The sequence below is a fragment of the Scomber scombrus genome, chromosome 2, assembly GCF_963691925.1.
Source record: "Scomber scombrus chromosome 2, fScoSco1.1, whole genome shotgun sequence".
Lineage (NCBI taxonomy): Eukaryota > Metazoa > Chordata > Actinopteri > Scombriformes > Scombridae > Scomber > Scomber scombrus.
Window position 1 is genome coordinate 12,602,457 of NC_084971.1, and position 20,028 is coordinate 12,622,484.

Genomic DNA, 20,028 nt, shown 5'->3' on the forward strand with positions numbered 1-20,028 from the left:
CAGTTTTATTTGATACCAGTCATGTATATTTTAGAATGTTGTGTTTGTTTAGTGACATTAAAGTATTTGTGCCTGAGAGGAGTCTCGCTCAAGTATCTTCAGGGTGACAATGAACTTGATAGCTTTTCTAAACCACGGGTAGAAAAAAGCATAAATCAGTGGGTTCAAACAAGAATTAAAAAACAATAACCATGACACAATAGCCCAAGATCAGGCGTCATTTGAGATGTCCTGTCCTGTGAGCGAAGGATAATAATATGGACAGAAACACAGCAGAAACACAAATATGATAATACCCAGAGTCCTGGCTGCTTCTTTCTCTGATTTCTTTGCAGTGACTCTTACGGTGCTGTTAACAACACCTGTAATATGAGACTGCATGGCACGAGCCTGAGACACCGCCACAACACTCTCATGTACAGTAGTAGGATAACAGTGCAGGGGCCGATAAAAGTGAACACAAGGTCGACAGCTCCAGAGACATAGGTAATCACAACCAAACACTCTCCATAGCGGGAGTTATGCCTGTCTGGCTGCCTAAGACGGTCCTTTAAAATCAGCCCATTATAGAGAAGTGAACAGGCCCAACACAGACATACAGACACCTCAATTCTGCTGAGAGTGATTTTGTTGGGGTACTGCAGAGGGTAACAAATAGCAACATAACGATCAATACATATAAGCACAATGTTTCCCACCGAGGTTGAGGTGAGCATGAAGCCGATAATGTAAGACAGAGCACACATGAGATCACCCAGCAACCAGCATGTTTCTATGAAACGAACAGTTTCAACCGGCATCAATAGCAGCCCAACAAGGAGATCAGGGAGAGGAGGAGCAGGTTGGTGGGGCTGTGAAGCTGTCTGAAGTGGGGGATGGAGATGATAACCAGCAGGTTAAGAACCACAGTGAGCACAGCAATGGAGGAGAGCAGCATGTAGAGGGTGACAGCCTCAGAGTGAGGACGCATCAGGCCTCTGCAGGACAAGTTTAGGAGCTGAGGGTAGCAGAGCTCTGCTGCTGCCTCCAGACTGTCCATCACCCAGAGGAGAGATGATGATCTGAACCTCAGGCTCAAGCGGCACTCTGATATTATGAAACATTTCACAACTTATTTATATTTGACTGCACTCCCTGCTTTTCAACTCCCCAGTCATCCTTTTCATCACGGTTTCCTCCCTTTGCTCGCTTGTTTCTAATCTATTCCATCATACTTCTCCCTCCTCCCTATAGTTTCAGCCTATTCCGTTTCTCCTGCAACTTCCCTCCTCTTCCTCAACTCCCCCCTTACTTTTTTCCCTCCTCCCTTTTCATCATTACATGATGCAACATATTGATTTCATGTGATTGAGAAGTTTACTCTGAACTGTGCAAATTTCTTACAGTAGAGGAGAGGAGATACTAGTCTTAACTACTACAGCTACATTTCACAGATGTACTGTTTGGGTTCTGCAGCTACATTGGAGGACTGGCAAGTCTATTGGTCGTCTGTAGTTATGGAAATATTGAGAGATTTGCTTAACCTTATTAAAAGTATAAGTCTATAGTGTAAGTCCTTACATATGTTAAAAACTGTCTCTGATAAAAACATAATAAAGCTCAAAGCTCACTCTTTTCCTTGTCTTCAGTGCAGAATGTTCCAGTGGCTCACGTTGGACAGCACCATTGCAGCACATTAACCTTTTATAAGCCTTGAGGAAAACATTCTCTGTAATCTGGTGTTGTGGGTAATTCATAGACATAAATTGAGGCCTAAAGTTTCCAAAACAGGCCAACTAGGCCTCATGCTTTAAACTGACCATCTCCCATTGGATAAGAGAGCAGCACAGTAATTACAGCAGTTGTATACTGACCTGTTCTCTCCTTTATGAGGGCAAATGACTCTTAAACAACCTGAGTTGTGTACAAAAAAGCCACTTCTAAAGAACTGGGTGTAGCCATGCTGAAACAATTTGTACATTTGTCAAAAATGTATCAACAACAGTTTTGATTATGGGTTAATTGTGTAAAATGTGCCAAACATTAATTCGATCAATTTATCAAAGAGAAACTGCTGCTTTTATATTTTTTATACCATTGCACTCTGAGTATCTTTGTCTTTTGGACTGTTGGTCAGAGAAAACGAACAGTTTGAATTGTCTCTTTTGTGATATTTTATAGGCAATAACAATTAGTTAAACAGATTGACACTGAAAAAAATTCTCTCACAGGTTAATACTCATTAATACCTCTTGGACTCTGTTTTAGTTTTTTACAAAAACAAGCAAATAATCTTACTTGGCTTGTTGCTTGTAGATACTGTAATTAGAGTTGTGCCCAATAATACCAACTTGAAAAGGCATGCATGTTTGGTGTGCAGAGATACAGTGTGTGGTATATGGCTTCAGCCAAGGGAAGGTTTATCGCTAAATGTGGCCTCAAACAGACAAGAGGATGTTTATTGTGCTGACCATCTACAACTTTATCCCAAACTTTTGCTGACAAGTACCATCATCTCTCACCAGCAAGGGAGCCACAGATTCACTCCTGCATTTAGAGCAGTGCCAGCACACATCTGAGAGTAAGTCCACTCTTGTCCACTCAACCTGATACAGTTCCCATCATATCTTTGCTGCAGGTCGCTGCGTTGGACAGTATGCTCCTGCAAACATTTTGAGCTTGTCAGCGTTTTTCTGTGTATCTTTTTCCAGAGATGCTGTAGCCTCAGGATGTTAATGATACACATGGAGGTCAGTGTGGAAAAACTTGACTGTAACAGCCCAGTTTAGAGCACTGCTGTTATAGTTTGGAGAGGATGTGGAGCCTTGGTGGCCTGCACTGTCCACTTTATTCTCTGTTCAATCGTAAAACTCTGTGTCACAATGGTTTACTTTATCTTTAGTTTTTTATCATTCTTTGGAGCCACCTATCATCATTTGAATATTTTATATTTGCACTACTTTTATCTTGGTGTTGGTACAGGAAAAAATGGGCTTCCTTTGCTGAGATGACATTTTCCTTGACTACATTTTGTATGGATGTAGTCCCTTCTACCAGCAAGTGTGTGTGTAGGTGTGTTTTTATGTCATGTATTCATATATCATTTTCCGCTTCTTACTTTTAAAATAAAAGTATGTTCATGTTTTCTGCACCAGATGTGATCATAGTTTACATGTGTAGAGGGAATATGTTTGCATCATGTGTTGATGTTAAAGGGTGTGTTTGTTTATTAACACCTACCTTTAACTGGAATTCACTTGTGGTAACATATTATTAGACATTATTATAACGTGTGAACCTGCTCCTCTGGTGCTCAACACAGCCATCAACTGTCTTGTTTTTCAATGTTTCCTCTAAGGTACTGATGGCTTTAATGATGATAATGGTGGTCCTAAATTCTGCAAAATACAATTAAACTTAACATGGATGTCACCGGCTACACAATATTTATACAAAACTAAAATTACTCCTATAATCAATACAGTCAGAAACAGTGTTTTGCAATATCTGAAAACATTTCTCTGATGCAGTTGTTTTGGATCCAAAATCAATCACCATAATATAAAATATGAACAATAATTAAATGGGTTTAGCTAGCCAATTATAAATGGGGACTTTATAGACAAATCATTAGTGTTGGTTGATGCTGGTTAATTTCTATACTCTGACCCTGAATGTTCTTCCGACAGTAAACACTCAGGTGTGTTTACTGCAACAGAATATGCTCAAGCTACATTGAGTGCAGGGCCTTTTCTTGTAAGTGGTGTTTGTGGAATAACAAGCAGTACATCAGAAATAGCTACATTTAAGATCAAAGATGTAAATTTAGACTATTCATTAGTTACTTTGTGAAATTGATTTCCTGTAATATTATCTTTTAAGTTTTTAAGTTAAAATAAAATAAAAAATGACACAATGTACAAATACAGAAAATATACTTTCAACAAAATGTACTTCCTGCACACTTACAGTATTAGTTTTATTAGTCATTTTAGAGGATTGTAATGTTAAAAATGTGTCATTGTACAATGGAAAGTAAACATTGTATGTCTAACTGATAGCTATATTTAAACTGCTGAACATTTAGTGTATTATGCAATTCTGTTATGGAATTTCCAATTATAACTACAGTGACTCCATATTAAAATGTTCAAAACATAAACCCTAACCCTAACCCATAAATAAATACCCCCAATAAAACGGAAAAGCCTGTATGTTTATGACATTAAACAATCATTTTAGTGAATTACGAACTAATATATATTGTTAAAAATGTTAATTTGACAGTGGAAAAACAAGCATAGAATGTCAGAACACGTGAAAATGGTTATTATAGTTAGTTAAAATGAAAGGCAATCATTAAAAGCTATGTGAGATATTCAGCAGATATTTTATACAATTGTTTTACTGCCAAAATATTGATTTTTATGTGAAAAAAGTAGGAAATAATGTAGAAATACTTCCTTCATTTCGGCCCAGAGTTCAAGATATTAAATTATTTTATGTTTTAGTTAGAAGGTAGTAATAGAAGAAGTGATAATAATAACCTTATTTTATTTTGATTTATTTTTAGTTAGTAGTTTTTCATAACATGATGCTGACTGTAATACCAGTATTTCTGTATACATTTACACAGTCATTTTAAAGAATTAACCTTCTGTTGATGATGGATACTAACTGACTCAGTAATGCATCAGATTTAGTAGTTTGAACGGAAAGTTTTCCACTATTATTGTACGTGCTATTGTCTACAGTAGAAAATTAAGCCTCTCTGTTGTTGGGTTTACGCCAAGCAAAATGGAAGTGTAGTTAATCAAACACTAGATGGCACTGTTGGTAAAGCAGTCAACACTGATCTAAAATATCTTTGATGATTTTGTGCAATCATCACTTCTATAAATCTTCTTTAAAAATACATAACATTTAAAAACATGTTAAAGAGTGCAGCTTCTCATACACATGAACACAGTATGTGAAGACGTATTTCATTTTGATAGCCAATTTGATATGTTTTATCAATCAGAACTTAATTTTGTTTTATTGAGCTGAAATACATTGATTATTATGTAAAAGTGTGACTATTAAGATCCAAAAAAACCATTATTTAATAATTATCAGTAATTCAATGCAAACATATTGGGATTACCTACAAATGCATGAGTACTTTTGTTGCACATTATGGAAACAATGCTAATAGATAATATTGAAATAAGAACCTAACAAATGACTATAATATAATAATAATAGCGTACACTGTTCAGAGTACACTGACATTATATAACAAGAGTTTTACTTTACTGATTTAGGTTGAGGGATTAACTTTGAATAATAATAAAGATGACTGCAGAGCACTCCTACTTCTGTTTTTTTCTTCTTTTTATTCCCGTATGATTTTATTTTAGGCACTAACTGATGCTTTTATACTGAATTATGGTTGCTACAAAATAACCCTTAATTCCCTTAACCAAAACAATAACAAGCAGTCTAAAATAAGAAAAGTAATAGCTTTGTTCTTAGTGTTCTTCTAATATTGCAGTGAATGCTGAGGAGGGAATGGTATTAATCTCAGTGAAAAAGAAAGATGGGATATTTTTAGAAAGATCAAACCCTTCTGTGGAAGAGGGCGATGTTGTACAGAAGATCAGTTTTCAGTCAAGGAGGGAGGACCTGGACAGTCAGGGCTCTGCTGGGCATGATGGAGGAGACTAAAGGTTGGAGATGTGAGTGGCTGCTACGTACAGGACTCCATCTTATTCTTATTAGATCTCTTTATGTGTCCTTGTATCAAGGCTGGAGAGAAAAAAATGAGCATATCTGTGTTTAAAGGTCAGCTTTATTTACTGTGTAATTCATATTTCATAGGTCTTCAGTTGAAGTCTGGAAATGAGGGTCAGAGTTGAACTATAGTTGGTTTTGGTTAGAAAAGAATGACATTTTCATTACACTGGAATGAGAAGACGTAAATGAATCAGCTATGTCTCACAGAAAATCGGTAATCTGTAATTATTATGAAAATAAATGTTTTCCATTTGATATAAACTGATAATAGCAGACAGTACTCCAGGGTGTTATTTAAGTATAATAAGTAAGAACATGGCTAAAACTTCACCCTCATCAAAATGACTTATCCTAATAACATCAAACTGACCTAAAGCTGAGGAGAAGTATACTGTAATTTAGTCTTAACTACACAGAAATACATACTGATGGTTAATGTTAAAAAAACAAAAAAAACAAACAGAAGACAGGCTAGTCACTGTTCATAGTGTTATTGAAATGCCTGGTTTCCATACAGAATTTTATCAATCCAGTTTAATGGTCACAAAGAAGCACTATGGTTGTTTTTTTTTAACACCAACTTCTGTTCTTTTTCTTGTAACCACATCATCACTGCTCTGTCTCAAATTAAACTACACAAAAGCTTTTAATCCAGAGTTAGCTGAACTGTTAACTTCTTAAGTGTGCAAGAACTGCAGTGTGAACATCTAAGTAAACATCTTCATTTGATTCAATTTAAATTAAAGACATGTTTGTGATTGTATAAAATTTAAAGAATCACTTTTAACAACATCATCACATGCACCAGGTGAGTGATTTATTTGTACTTTAGGAAAAAACTTGTTTGACCTCTAAAACTATAAGAACGTTTCTAAAGGGTCCTAAAATGACTATTAATGACATTTTTTGACTCAAAAACAAGTAATTAGTAGTACTCTCAACTTAACTTTATTTATATAGCAATTTACACAGTTGTAGATCGCAGGTGATTTCTTCTGTTATGCACTTGAAAGGAACACATTTTAAAATCAACCCAGCTGGTATTTAGTAGTTCTTTTCAGATTGGAATATAAAACAGAATAAAACTAAATAATATTATCATAATGCAAACAAAACTATATTTTAAAGTTAAACTATACACTGAGGTTATAGTGAGAAAAGTATAATTAAATGAGTTGATTATGTTATTGTGAATGCGTGAAAAAGTTTATAAACACACACACAAAGGGACACACATGGATGCCCACACATTAACACGCCACGTTTCACTCAGTTTCTTTTCCACACACCACAGCCTAATTGATTCTCATTTTAATTATGCTGACCCAGACTCCGTCTCTCTTCTTCATTGACAACAAAACCAGCGCAGGCCAGCAGTCTGCCTCTCACACTGTGAGGATGACACCTCCGTCTCCTTACAGAGGAAAGAGTTGAGGATCCACTTTGATGTCCCTACCCTGCGAAGGAAAGGTCAAAATAATAAATGTAGGCCCAATTGATGGGTTGGCAGGGGGGCACGGGGGGTTCAGTGCTGATTTTTGGACGAGTGCTCCCCTAAAGGCAATGAATTCATACAGTCAGGCATGGCCAAAGAGGAAAACAGCATGGGTCCTCTCTCCATGAAAAGGTTGATATAAATCTGAAGATGAGCCTGGCTCCTTTTTCCCACTCTTTCTGCGACCCATTGCTCTCTTCTTTCTCTCTCAAACACACATACACGCACACACGTTTGAAAGAATCCTCACGGCTCTCCCTGACACATACCTCTGCATATGCATTATCTCCTCCCTCACTTTTCATGACAGAGGTAAAGCAGATCAGTGTAGATCAAATACCCGTCAGTAAGCTGCTCCACCTCGCTGTTCCTCATAGCAAGGCACCTTTGATTCAAGAGTAAATAACCCAAAAGAAATACACAAATGCTTGAATATGTCTTTGTAAAGGTTTTAGGATATCTGTTGGTAAGGCAAACAAGCTGCACCATGTCCATTGACCTTTGACCTTCTGTCCATTTTAACAGACTCTTGCTCTGCAGCCCTGGAGCTATCTTTTAGTAAAGAAGATTCCAACCTTTTCAAAGTTGCAAAATACTTCAGGCTATTAACACATATTGTGTGCATAACGATACACAAGACATCAAGAATTCTTCCAGGTATCACCATCAAAGTTTAGTTTTAATGTTTCACTCCACTGAAGTGTCGGGTCAACCAGCGGGGAAACTACTTTTGTGATGTTTTACTTCAGTAAACGTAGCAATATGTCAATCAACAACAACAAAAAACTGTGAAACAAGTGAAAGGAGTGAATCCACACTGAACGGAAAAAATAATTAAGGTATCAAAAGTATTAATACTCTATATGCAGAATGACCCCTTTTAGAGTGTTATATTATGTTATTGGATTAATTTATTGATGTATTATCTATAATGCATAAAGTTTTAGCTGGAGCTACATTAACGACTACACTATTTGGTAGATTTATGTTTAATATTACTACTGCTACTACTACTACTTACTAATATTAAAATCACACTTTATAATATCATCATATGTTTTTTGCGTGTAAAATAACTAACTATTTGTTACAAACAATTGTTTCAGATACATCCACTGGTGAAAGATTATAACATGTTAAATGAAAATACTAAAGTCATGTACACGTACCTTAAAACTCAAGTTCAATGCTCCAGCATCCTAGATGTCGATTGATTAGTCAAAATTTAATTGCCAACTATTTTGATAATTGTTTAGTGGTTGTTTTTTTAAATGAAAAATGCTAAAGCTCTTGTTTCTTTAGTTCTCTGTGATAGTAAAATGAACATATTTGGGTTGTGGACTGTTGGTGGGGACAAAACTAGACTCTTCAAGTTGCATTTCGGTGCTTTAGGAAACTGAGTGACATTTTTAATAATTTTCTGACATTTTATAGACCAAGCAAATCATTGAGAAAATAATCAAGAGGTAAATCAATACATGACAAAATTAATATATAAAAGTAAGCATTTGGTATAGCTGTTGTGGGAATATGGGAAAATGCTCAGCTGGAGACAGGTATAATAGGAAATTAAAGAAAAAGTTGGGAAAGTTCCCAGCTTGAAAAATAGTCACCCTACTAAGTAAAAGTGTACCAAAATACCTTCAAATTATTCTAAAAGCAATATAAGTAGATAAGAATTGTGTTTGTTCATTTTAAATTTGGATAACCTGTATAAGGTACTATTTTGCATGTTATGCCCTTACTTGGTTTTCATTTAACTGATCCTATCATTTATCATTTCTTTCCATCGAACTATGAATGCAAAGCACGCTGAAATCCTCAGAAGCCATTTATTAACTGTGCTTTAAAATTCATCTTCATCTTAAGACAACACAGACATTACAAGATCCTTCTGCAGGGCAGACAGTGAGCTGCACACTGATGACAAACACGAGATATGATTATTTTCCACAGACAAAAACGTAATTTCCTGATCAGCCACAACAGCCCCTGTGAGCCGCGCTCATATGCTCATTCACACTGAGCTGCAGCTTCCTCCGGAGGACGGAGCTGCTCCAGGCTGAATTACATGCGCAGTCCTGCCGTGAATCACACATCACCACGGCAACCGGCGGTCACACCAAGTCGCCGTCAGCATCAGTGGGGTCCGATCCCATCTACAGGCGACCGGAGAGCCGAGAAAACCACCGTAAGTTTTTATCCTCCTTCCTGCCATCATATTTCTGAGACTGAAGCCGATTGATTTCTGTTAGATAGTGATGTGTTTGCGGGTAAATGCTTGAGCTCCTCTGCGGAAAATCTCGCTATATGAGACATATTTCCTTAAATGATTGTGATTTGTAGTGCGATTAATTCATAATAATTAATCTGCTGTTGAGAAAGAATGAATCCTTATGCTGGTGTTACTGTATAGGCTATGGGACCGTCTTCCTAACAGACTGAATTATGCTATAATTTGCTGTTCCTCCACATAAGGCTACAGTTAAATACCCATCTATTAATTGACCTACATGGCTTTTGGCAACATTAAGTAGAGTCCACAACTCATTAAGCAGAAATGGGTAGTCCTCATTAAATAGAAAAGGTGCAACATGAGATTTAATTGGATGTAAGTATATAAGAAAACAGGCTCCAGTAGCTGGAATAACACATAATTCAGACGTATAATCTAATAGAAAATCAGTCTTTTCTCTATTTCACATAGACAGGCTTTTACTGTGTATGTGTCTCTGATTCTTAGTCCTACACAGCCTGTATGTTTTGTCGCAGCAGTCTTCAATGCAGCAAGTTCAGATATGCATGACCAGTGAACCCTGAAGAACTTGAGAGGAACAGGCAGCAAACAGCCCACTCTCGCCTATTCATAACACTGCTTGTATTCGCCTTTTTGGAAGCTGTGTCTTCCCTGTCCTGTCTGTTGCTAATTATGTGTCAAAGTATGTTAAATCATGCAAATCCTGATATTTACATTTTTTATAAAGAGGACAGCACAGTTTTTAAATGTGCATTTAAAAGCTGTCGCTCTTCCATTTACTTGGCATGTTTTCTCTCAGAGTGTGGGAACGGTGAGTGTCTGACAGCAGCGCTCGGCTCATTTGTTAATCACAGATTTGGGATGATTCATCGTTCCCACACTTCTCCACTCCAACTGTGGGGATGAAAATGGTGGTCAGCACAGATAATCACTTTATCCACCTACTTGTACAGACACCAAGGATACTGGATGTGTAGTCTTGGGTAATTAACTCACTCAAGATCCTTTGAATGACAAATTCTGCTCTCTTTGCTTGTAATTTAAAAGCAGATTCTACATCCTGCTCTTTTTGATAATTTAGAGATGATTATTTTGCACCCGGCTGTATTAACGGCTGTTGTTAGGTGAAATCCTACAATTGGTGCTGTGTTAGAGTTTCTCAACCAGAAAATATTGTTTATCCTCAGTAGATGTGTGCTGTGGGCCTTTACTAATGACCCAGTATCGCCATTATCAAGAACACATTTCCTGTGCATCAGGGATTTCTCCTGGAACATAAAAACTGTAGCTCCCCCCTCCCTGGTGTGTATCATCATTGTGAGTCATTGGCGTCAGTGGGCCCGTGGGGTCCCTGGCTGGGGGAAGGTGTTGTGTTGCACCGTGTGAATGAGATAAGTGGCTCCTCACCTCTTCCCTCTACATTTAGATGATCATTTCTTCGAGGAGAGAAAATAGAATCAACACCAAAGCTTAGAGGCGTTCAAAGCTGTGTTGATGATGCGTTACATTTGCAAACTGATTAGAAATATTAAAGATAAGAGCTGGGAGGAAGAGATTGATCTGAGATATACATGATGAATCATACACAGTAGTTATGAAACGTGTTTACTCTAGACTGTTGATTTGATAAACAGGAAGAAAGCTGGCTTTCCCTCTGAGGATGGTTGCAAACACCCAAGTCTGAAGTTATTTACATACGCCCCCACTTTAACCTTCATAGCTTAATTACAATTCCACTAACCATGAACAAATTATTAAGCAGTTAATTAGCGATTATTAAAGGAATCATTCAACATTTTGGGATCTATGTATATTTGCGTTCTTACTGAGAGAGAATGCAAATAACAGATGATCCCACTCTCTGGTCTGTAGGGCAAATATGAAGCTATAACCAGCAGCTGGTTAGCATAGCTTAGCACAAAGACTGGTAACAGGGGAAACAGATAGCCTGGCTCTCTCTAAAGGTGACAAAATCTGCACTCACTAATGAATATGTTATATGTCATTTGTGTAATATGTGTAATCAAACACATAGGAGTAAAATGACAAGTTGTGGTTGTATACAGGTTATATGCTGGATTTGAGCAGAAGTATTTAGTTAGAATTACTGCTCCCAGTTAAGAAATGTATTCTGTGTAAAATGGCAAATTGGCTTTTTTTTCCCTTTGGGTTTTGTACCAATCGAACAAATAATAAATATATGTCACAATTCATGAGCTTTAGAGGTGGTAGTAGACTGATTATGTTTCTTTTTTTACAAAGCCATGCTAGCTGTTTCCCCTCTGTTTTCAGTCTTTGTGCTGAGCTAAGCAAATCGACTGCTGCTATAACTTCACAGACACAGGAGTGATATGATTATCTTGTCTCACTCTAAGCAAGGAATCAAACAGGTGCATTTCCCAAAACATTTTTTGAACCATTCCTTTAATGCATCTTCAAGAAACTCATAAACTATTTGGCTACATAAGCTACACTCATAGGTTTACCTATCAAGTATATATTGTGTTTTATTTAATACAACAAGCCAAATGTTTTACAGATTGATTTCTAAAGTCTTGCACTATCAAAAATACATTTTTATTCTTTTTCTAGCTGTTAGGTTACGTCTATATGACTGTTGTCCTGTCCTGCTTTTTCTCTTCACTCTGTCCTCTTCTTCGTGTTCTTGTGTGAGTTTCAAGCAGCGCAGCCACATTTGGTTACAAAGTGCACCATCTGAGTCAGTCTGACCTGGGCTGTCTGTCCCCGCTATCCAGATTTTTCCAGGCATTTTTAGGCAGCCGAGCAGACATGGTGAAGCTGGGCAGCAATCTGTCTGATAAGCGGGAGAAACAGCCACCTGGGGATGACGGCTTTGATAACATCCCCCTCATCACACCCCTGGAGGTCAACCAGCTCCAGAGGCCGTTCGCAGACAAGGTACGCAAGGCCTATTAGGTCTGTGTTTGTGAGTCTGTTTATGTGCCTGCCCACTTATGTTTGTTTTCCTTTTTAACTGCGTTTCCAAGTAGCACACTACCCACCACACATCACACTTTACAGCATTACAGTCATGGCCATTAGATTACGGCTCGCTGCAGAACACGTCTGGACAAACAGCATTAAAATTCATGTGGGCGTACTTACCTTCTCAGCAAAGGCTCCAACACTGAGACTGCTGTCTTTACCTTCCCTTACCTGCTGTCCCAGGTTAAAACCTTGGCACCAGCCCACGCTAACTAAGCACCTCTTTATATGCATAATGCAACAAGAAAGCCCTCAGAATCATTTTTTGGTTTGATGATGCACTCAGCAGCACAGGATGTTCCACAGGCTGATCAGATGGTGGTGAAACATTACCATAAAAAACACTTAGCATCTCCCAAATGTCTTTTTAAGGCATTGATTAAGATTGGCTGCTTTTACAAATGATGCTTATGTATTTTTAGACATGAAAATTGTGTTTTCAGGGGATACACTGAAGCTGCGTACCATTCATCAGCTTTAATGTAAAACAAAGAATGTCTAATAAGGAGATCTGAGCTATTTTCCTGGAGAGTCACACTGACAGTTTGTTGATGATGCTGCAGGTCATCGTGAAGACGTCGACACAGTACCAGCTACAGCAGAAGAAGAACAAGTTGTATGTGCCCAACATCAAGAAGCTGAATATCAACTTCTACAGTGATGTTTCAGAGAAAGTTAAGGTACAAGAACAACCTGATGACTGGTCAGTGACTCAAGCACTGACTGAAGAATAAATCTAGTGATATTCTGTATTTTCTTACTGTCAACAAATCCCTAACAAGTACTGCCAGCACAACCAGAACCAGAACTCAACTGTCATCCGAAACTATAAAAAGCATGTCAGTGAGCCACACTGTTGAACTGAGTGATAAATTCCGTCATCACTATTTATTCTTATTTCAACCTACATACACCCCCCTGTTGTAAATACTCACTAAAGCACCAACTGTGTATTAATTCGCAACTGAAAATAGTCCGCAACAAATGCACAATTTATGCATGTTTGAGTAATACTTGCTGACAACTACAATGGCCAGCTGTTTTAGACAAATATTTAGCTTTTTTAGAAATTAAAGTTTACATTAGTAGTCTCAAATAACTATGCTAGTGGCTGATTGCAACACATAGGGTAGATACGTTGAAGAAGATTGAGAGATGGACTAAAATGGATGGACTGTTTTTATTGATTATTATCCTTAAATGCATATACATATGTGTGTTCATGTGTGTATGTGTTATTGTACAGATCACAGGTCTGATCCTCATCACTTTGGCCTTCCTGACCAGCCTGCTCCTCCTACTCATGTACAAAGCCATGTGGTATGACCAACTCACCTGCCCAGAGGGTTTCATCCTTAAGGTAGATGGCAGACACACACACACACACAAATACAAACACATGCACATATGAACTCACATACATGTCCATTGTCGCAGCACAAAACAGAGTCTACATAAACACATTCTCAAGCATTTGTCTGCACATTCATGTGACACTGATGCATAAACATGTGGATTTACATGACTTAGTGACAGAAAGGAAATGTAAATATGCCCATAGCAGAGACCAGTAGAAAACAGCTCATATCAGAGTCTTGTCCTTGGATATCACACACTATTTATTGCATTATGCATTCCAAAGTAGTCTGTGTGACACCCACTCAAATGGTAATTAACACAGTCTACGATGCTGCTCATCTGGTGCTTTGTTTCTCGGCACACCCTCACATCAGTCACTTGAGCAGATTTCTCTGAACACTGGAGCTGGAAACCCAAACTCATTATCTCCCAACGACACCTTGGAGGCATTGTGTACCGAGCCGACTCTGCCACGCATGTTAGTTAAAGAGCCTGTCTTGCAGAAGAAAATGAGAGAGTGGGAAAGCAAAGGAGGGAGCTGGAGCAACGCAGCCTGCTTTCTGGTCAGGCAGAGATTGGGATGCCCGCCTGTGAATCGGAGGGGTCTTTAATTAGGGCTGAGCGTGACTAAACTGTGATTAAAGGCTTAACAGTGAGGGGGGAAGCAAGGAAGGGAAGGAGGGAGGGAGGGGGCCTTCCGGCAAGGCTTTTGATGTTTTTGCCGGTTACAGTTGCTTTCAGCATTTTTTCCTGCTAATGCGTTGTTGGAGACATAAAAAGAAGAGTGAGGATGGAGGGCGGCGTAGTCACTGCTGTTCTTTTGAGATGTGAAACTCCTCACTGTGAGGGAAGGTCAGGTAGTAGATCCTTGAAGGGAAACTCTCGTGAGGTCAACACAACTCCGAGTGCTCTTCCCCAAACATAACATCGGGGTGGACGTTCAGTTTGTTTTTACTTTATTCACTCCCAGAGTCTCATGGTACACAGTTTTTCTCACCTCAAAAAGTACAAGTGGATGCTCTTTGATAACCAACTAAATTGACTTTTCTTCTCTGAGCTGAGTCTGGAAACTGTGGCCTATTAGTACTTTAAATCTTAAACTAAGCCTGAGCTCAGCGATTGAGATGAACTTAATACTTAATTTACTCCCTTGATCAGATTCGTGGAAACATTTGAAGCACACATTAGTAAAGAATCAATTAACATTTATTCTCTCTAAATGCTGGTGTGTAGAGACAGTCCAGTGTTTAGATACCATTTTCTACTGATAAAGGTTGTGTATAGAACTTTTTTTTTACCCATGCCAGTTTTTTAATTGCAGGAACTTAAAACCTGTGATCTGAATCAAGAACAAAGAACTTGAGAGGCTTTGGTGATTATTTCTTCTTTGCATTTGTGTTGTATTGTAAGAATTGTAACACTTGATGAAATCCAGTTGGTGACCCAAAGCACTTACTTTTTGTTCTACTGTGCATTTCTGTCCATGATTTTTCTATAAACAGGTTCAATTTACTTTTTATATGTATAATATTTTTCCTGCACTGTGATGCATTCTTAAGTTTTCCAAACCCTGCATTATCCTCTGGTGCACCTTTTAATTTGAACTTGAAAGTTTATTCTTGGCCTTGGAAATTAACACCAGTGAGAAAATTATTTTGTCCAATATTTTTATTTCCTTCAGCCAATTCCAACCCTCTAATCTCCCCGGAGGCTTGTCAGGGCTCAGATGTCATCACTTGTCCAACACACATCCGGTAGTTTGGTCTATTAAAATAACAGCTGTTGTTGCAAATGCAGTACTCCATGGTACTGTAGTTACTGGTTCATGCTTGTAGTCCTTGTTGTGATGTGACACTTTTACTTGACCAACTCATAAGCAGGGCTAGTTTAAGGAGCTTCCTATGGAGTGTGCGTCCTGGTTTGATCAGAATTTCATATCCAGTTTATGTGTTGAGGTTCTACTTCAATAGAAACCAGGATAATGTGCCATGTAAACACCATATCCATGTTTCTAATAGTCCTCTGCTATGTTTCCAGGTGTATTATCAACTTAAGTTACATAGTAGTAAGTCAGTTATACAAAAAAAAAGATGGTAAATGATGAGTGATGATCAACATGCTGAAAGGGAAAGTCAGTTGTTACTGTTGTTTTCCATTACCAGTGAAGAGATGAAGAGGCTAAATCCAGCTACATGATAAATGCAGCGTGTTCAGACAGCCAGAAACCAACATGTGTTCATTCTCGTAGAGGGAACAAAACTACGGAGCAAAGATGTTCAGGAATCAGGACATGCCTGCAGGCAAATCATCAGAAACCTGGCTATTGTATGATTATGTAAACACAGATATGAATAATCAGGTTTCTCATTTTCAATGTAAACACTTTATCATGAATGAGGAACTCTGACTGTGAAAGAACCAGAAACATTTTGTACCCTGTGGATCAATTAATGCTGACAAATACCATTATCATATACATGTATATGTAAACGTAGAGAAGGAAAAGTTAACGATCATTTCTTCAACAAGGATTCACCGTGCATAATAAAGACAAATGCAGGTGTTCAGTTTCATGAACTGCACTTCAAAACTGGTTTATTTACAAGTCTATTAATCACTATTAATAATCATCATACATCATCAATAATTAATCATACAGTAAATGCATTTCAGGAACAAATGTGCAGTGTGTTTTGATTTTTTTTCTTCTTTCTTTCATAACAGCAGAAGCACTGCACCCCGGCAGCTCTTGAGATGTATTACACAGAGCAGCAGCAGGAGCCGGGTGTTCACGGCAGCACCAATCCTGGGTTGTATGCCGCCCTCAGCCACCTCAACCAGGTCAAGAGGACTGGGCCTGAGCTGCCATCACCATGGTTACCAGTCATCAGCGCTCTGAAGGAGGCTGAGTTAGCAAAACAAGGCAGCGAGCCACTCAAAGGACTGGAGCGAGAGGAGTGAAGGGGCTGATAGAAAAGCATGATGGGAGGTAGTGTAGGTTATTTGTGGGTGTGTGTGTGTGTGTGTGTACGTGTGTCTGTGTGTGTGTGTGTGTGTGTGTGTGTGTTATCAGGTTTTCTTTTCTTCCCCTGGACAGTCCACTGGTGGTGCGTCAGAACCTTTAATGTGTCTGAATATCTGCTGAAATTTGGAATCAGAAACACAAACCACAAGTTTACACAACTTCAATCTAGTTAGATTCTGTTAATATTTAACACAAGTTAATACCCAGCTGTGGCAGTGTGTGTAAGTGTGAGGATATATGTGCGTGCATGTGTGTGTTTGTGTGGTGAGTTGTTGTGGTTAAAGGCAGGAATGTTATTAAAGTGTGAGAGACTGTGCCTGACTTTTACAGTGTTACTGAGTCATGACTAAACTCTGCCATCTGCATTCTGTATGTGTGTATACACTTGTGTATAAACTGTACACTGCAAATACTTACATACATATGAGTGCACATGTATGTACTGTACAGTATATATTCATTCATGTGCAGTGTGTATGTATTGTACACACTACATGACTTGAGTTCTCAGTTCCTGTCTGAGAAAGTTGGAGGTGAGAGAAGGGAAGCACAGTGAGAGCACAGAGCGAGAAGTGATGATAACAGGTTTTAATGAGATTACCGCGAGTTTCTCCTCATCACTGTGCCTCGTTATCTCACCGTCTATTTGAAGGAATGTATGAAATCATCAGTGAGTGTGCTCACAGCATAAACATTAAGACAAGAAACTATAATTGAGTATTTAAAGTTTGCTGAAGTGAGTTGATTTCACATCTTATTATCACAAGATTGCAGCTCTGTGTTCGCTCACAGTTCAATTTATGGGATGGGAGAGTGTGTTTTTTGAAAGTCAGGTGTTGTCAGACTCACACAGTGGCTCTTGAAAATATAAAACTATTAAAAATCTGAAATTAAAATCTATGAAAATGACATTAGTAAAAGGGTTTGAATACTTTCCAAAGCCACTGTAAAAATTTTTATTTGAAGACGTATTATGTACGATATGAGCTACTACCTGAATCATGGATAAAACTTGAGTGTTTAATGTATTACTACAAAAGAATCTACATTTTAATGATGCTGTATGTTCATATATGCAAACTGATTGTAAAAACTAACCAATTTTGCTCCATCCAAGTTTTGTTACTTTAGTTTGTTTTTGATTTACGTCACTGTAAGTACTCTGTAATGCCCTTGTACAGTAAATGAACATGTACAGTAGAACCACGAGGGTGATGTAACGCTCATCAAGATCCTTATATGAATGTATATGAGTGGCTGCAGTAGATAGAATTAGTGCTTATAATGTACAACCTAAAAGCTTCTACAGTATTGACATTTTTCTATTTATTTAATTAACAGACTATTTATGTGTGGATTATTTGATGCCTTTCAAATGGAAAAGTTCTGTTTGCAGATCTTGTAGAGTTCTTCTCCCATCCATCATACTGTACATTCATCTTAAAGGGAGCAAACATATTACCCACAATTCTCTGATGGACCTTTATAGTTTGTTGACCAATCTTTCCTATTTTTGTTGCTCAAACAGTGACTTTTTAAAAAAAAAATTTAAATGATGGATGTCTTGTTTAGAAGAAAACTCTTCATGCGAGTAGGAAGAATGTGAGATCACAGCACAGCTTGTCCTTTGGGCTCAGGTGCCAAACATTTACATCAGACCCATCTGCTCTGATATCACCGATTGGACAGAAATAAAATGACTGAAGTGTTGAGTTCTGTTATTCACAACAAGCCCTGCTGATTTACATTCACCACCTCTAATGAACTGAATTATTGATTCGCTGAGAATGATGAAATTTTAGTTTGATTCAACAGAAACCAGTCATTAGATGATTTTATCTAGGACTGTTGCATGAACTCAACTTTGAGGTAGTATAATAGTTTGTACTCCACTACATTTATGTATTTGACAGATACTTTGTGGAGTAAGTTTTAACAAACAACACATATTATCAGTTTGTAAAATATGATGTATTATTGTAGTATTCTGGTGACCCGACATATTGTATAAAGAACCGTTAAAACTAGCTCTACTTTGACCTGCCAACACTTTAAATGCTTCTTGCACATTTATGCATCAATAATAATAATGAAACACTACAATATTGTATAATATACAGGTATGTCCAGGTAATATACAGGTACATGACATACTGTGCAAGGAACAAATCAGGAACAATTCAATCATTTATAAGCAGTTCCTGAATAACTGTGTCACATATAGCAGATATTGATAAGTTACTTAAAAAAGGAATTGATATACTATATTAATGGAACCATATGTGATGATGATTAGTTCACAGATACCAGTGAATCGACATACTGACAACTTTATTCAGTCACCTCTGATTAACGTTGAATCAGCCACTGAGCAACAAAAAACTAAAAGTTACTCATTAAGCATTACTTTTTTTTTGTCCCTTCTCAAGTAAATTAAAACATCATACTACAGAATTAACAAATAGCTACTGAATTTTTACTGAGAATTCATAGGCAGAGAATGACTGAAAATGACAAACCCAAAACAGCAGGACTCTCTGTCAGTTATTTCCTGATTTGTTCCACACTCAAGATTTAGTAAATTGTCACCAGTATAACAATGACAGGGATCATCTGCAAAATGATTCATTTTACTTTTTATACTCACATTTAGCCAGAAGTACTTTGAACTTTTAGTTGGACAGTAATGGTGTGTTTTTTACAATCTGATATTGCTACTTTCATTTCAAGGATTTAAAGGATTTAAATACTTTTTCCACCACTGCTCGAGCTACACAGGAGGACGCTCCTGCGTGTGTTTTTGTGACAGATTTGTCATTCAGAGTCTAAAAGATCTAATCCTAAATTACAAGCATAAAAAAACCTGCTGCTCCTTTTACACTCTGCTGCTCAGAGATGATCAGTATGCATAGAATTCAAAATATGATTCCTTCCTTCTCCTCAAAGTTTAGTTTAACAATTCAAAGCCAAGCCACATCCTCTCTCTCTCTCTCTCTCTCTCTCTCTCTCTCTCTCTCTCTCTCTATCTCTCTCTCTCTCTCTCTCTCTCTCTCTCTCTCTCTCTCTCTCTCTCTCTCTCTCTCTCTCTCTCTCTCTCTCTCTCTCTCTCACTCTCTCTCTCTCTGTCTC

General features: G+C 37.7%; 2 pseudogenes; one reads left to right on the top strand and one right to left on the bottom strand.

Moving 5' to 3' along the window:
- Positions 1 to 12: 12 nt before the first annotated feature.
- On the bottom strand, positions 13 to 1,039 carry LOC133995187 (trace amine-associated receptor 13c-like; annotated as a pseudogene).
- Positions 1,040 to 9,323: 8,284 nt separating this feature from the next.
- LOC134000929 (neuronal vesicle trafficking-associated protein 1-like) lies at positions 9,324 to 16,835 on the top strand (annotated as a pseudogene).
- Positions 16,836 to 20,028: the final 3,193 nt, after the last annotated feature.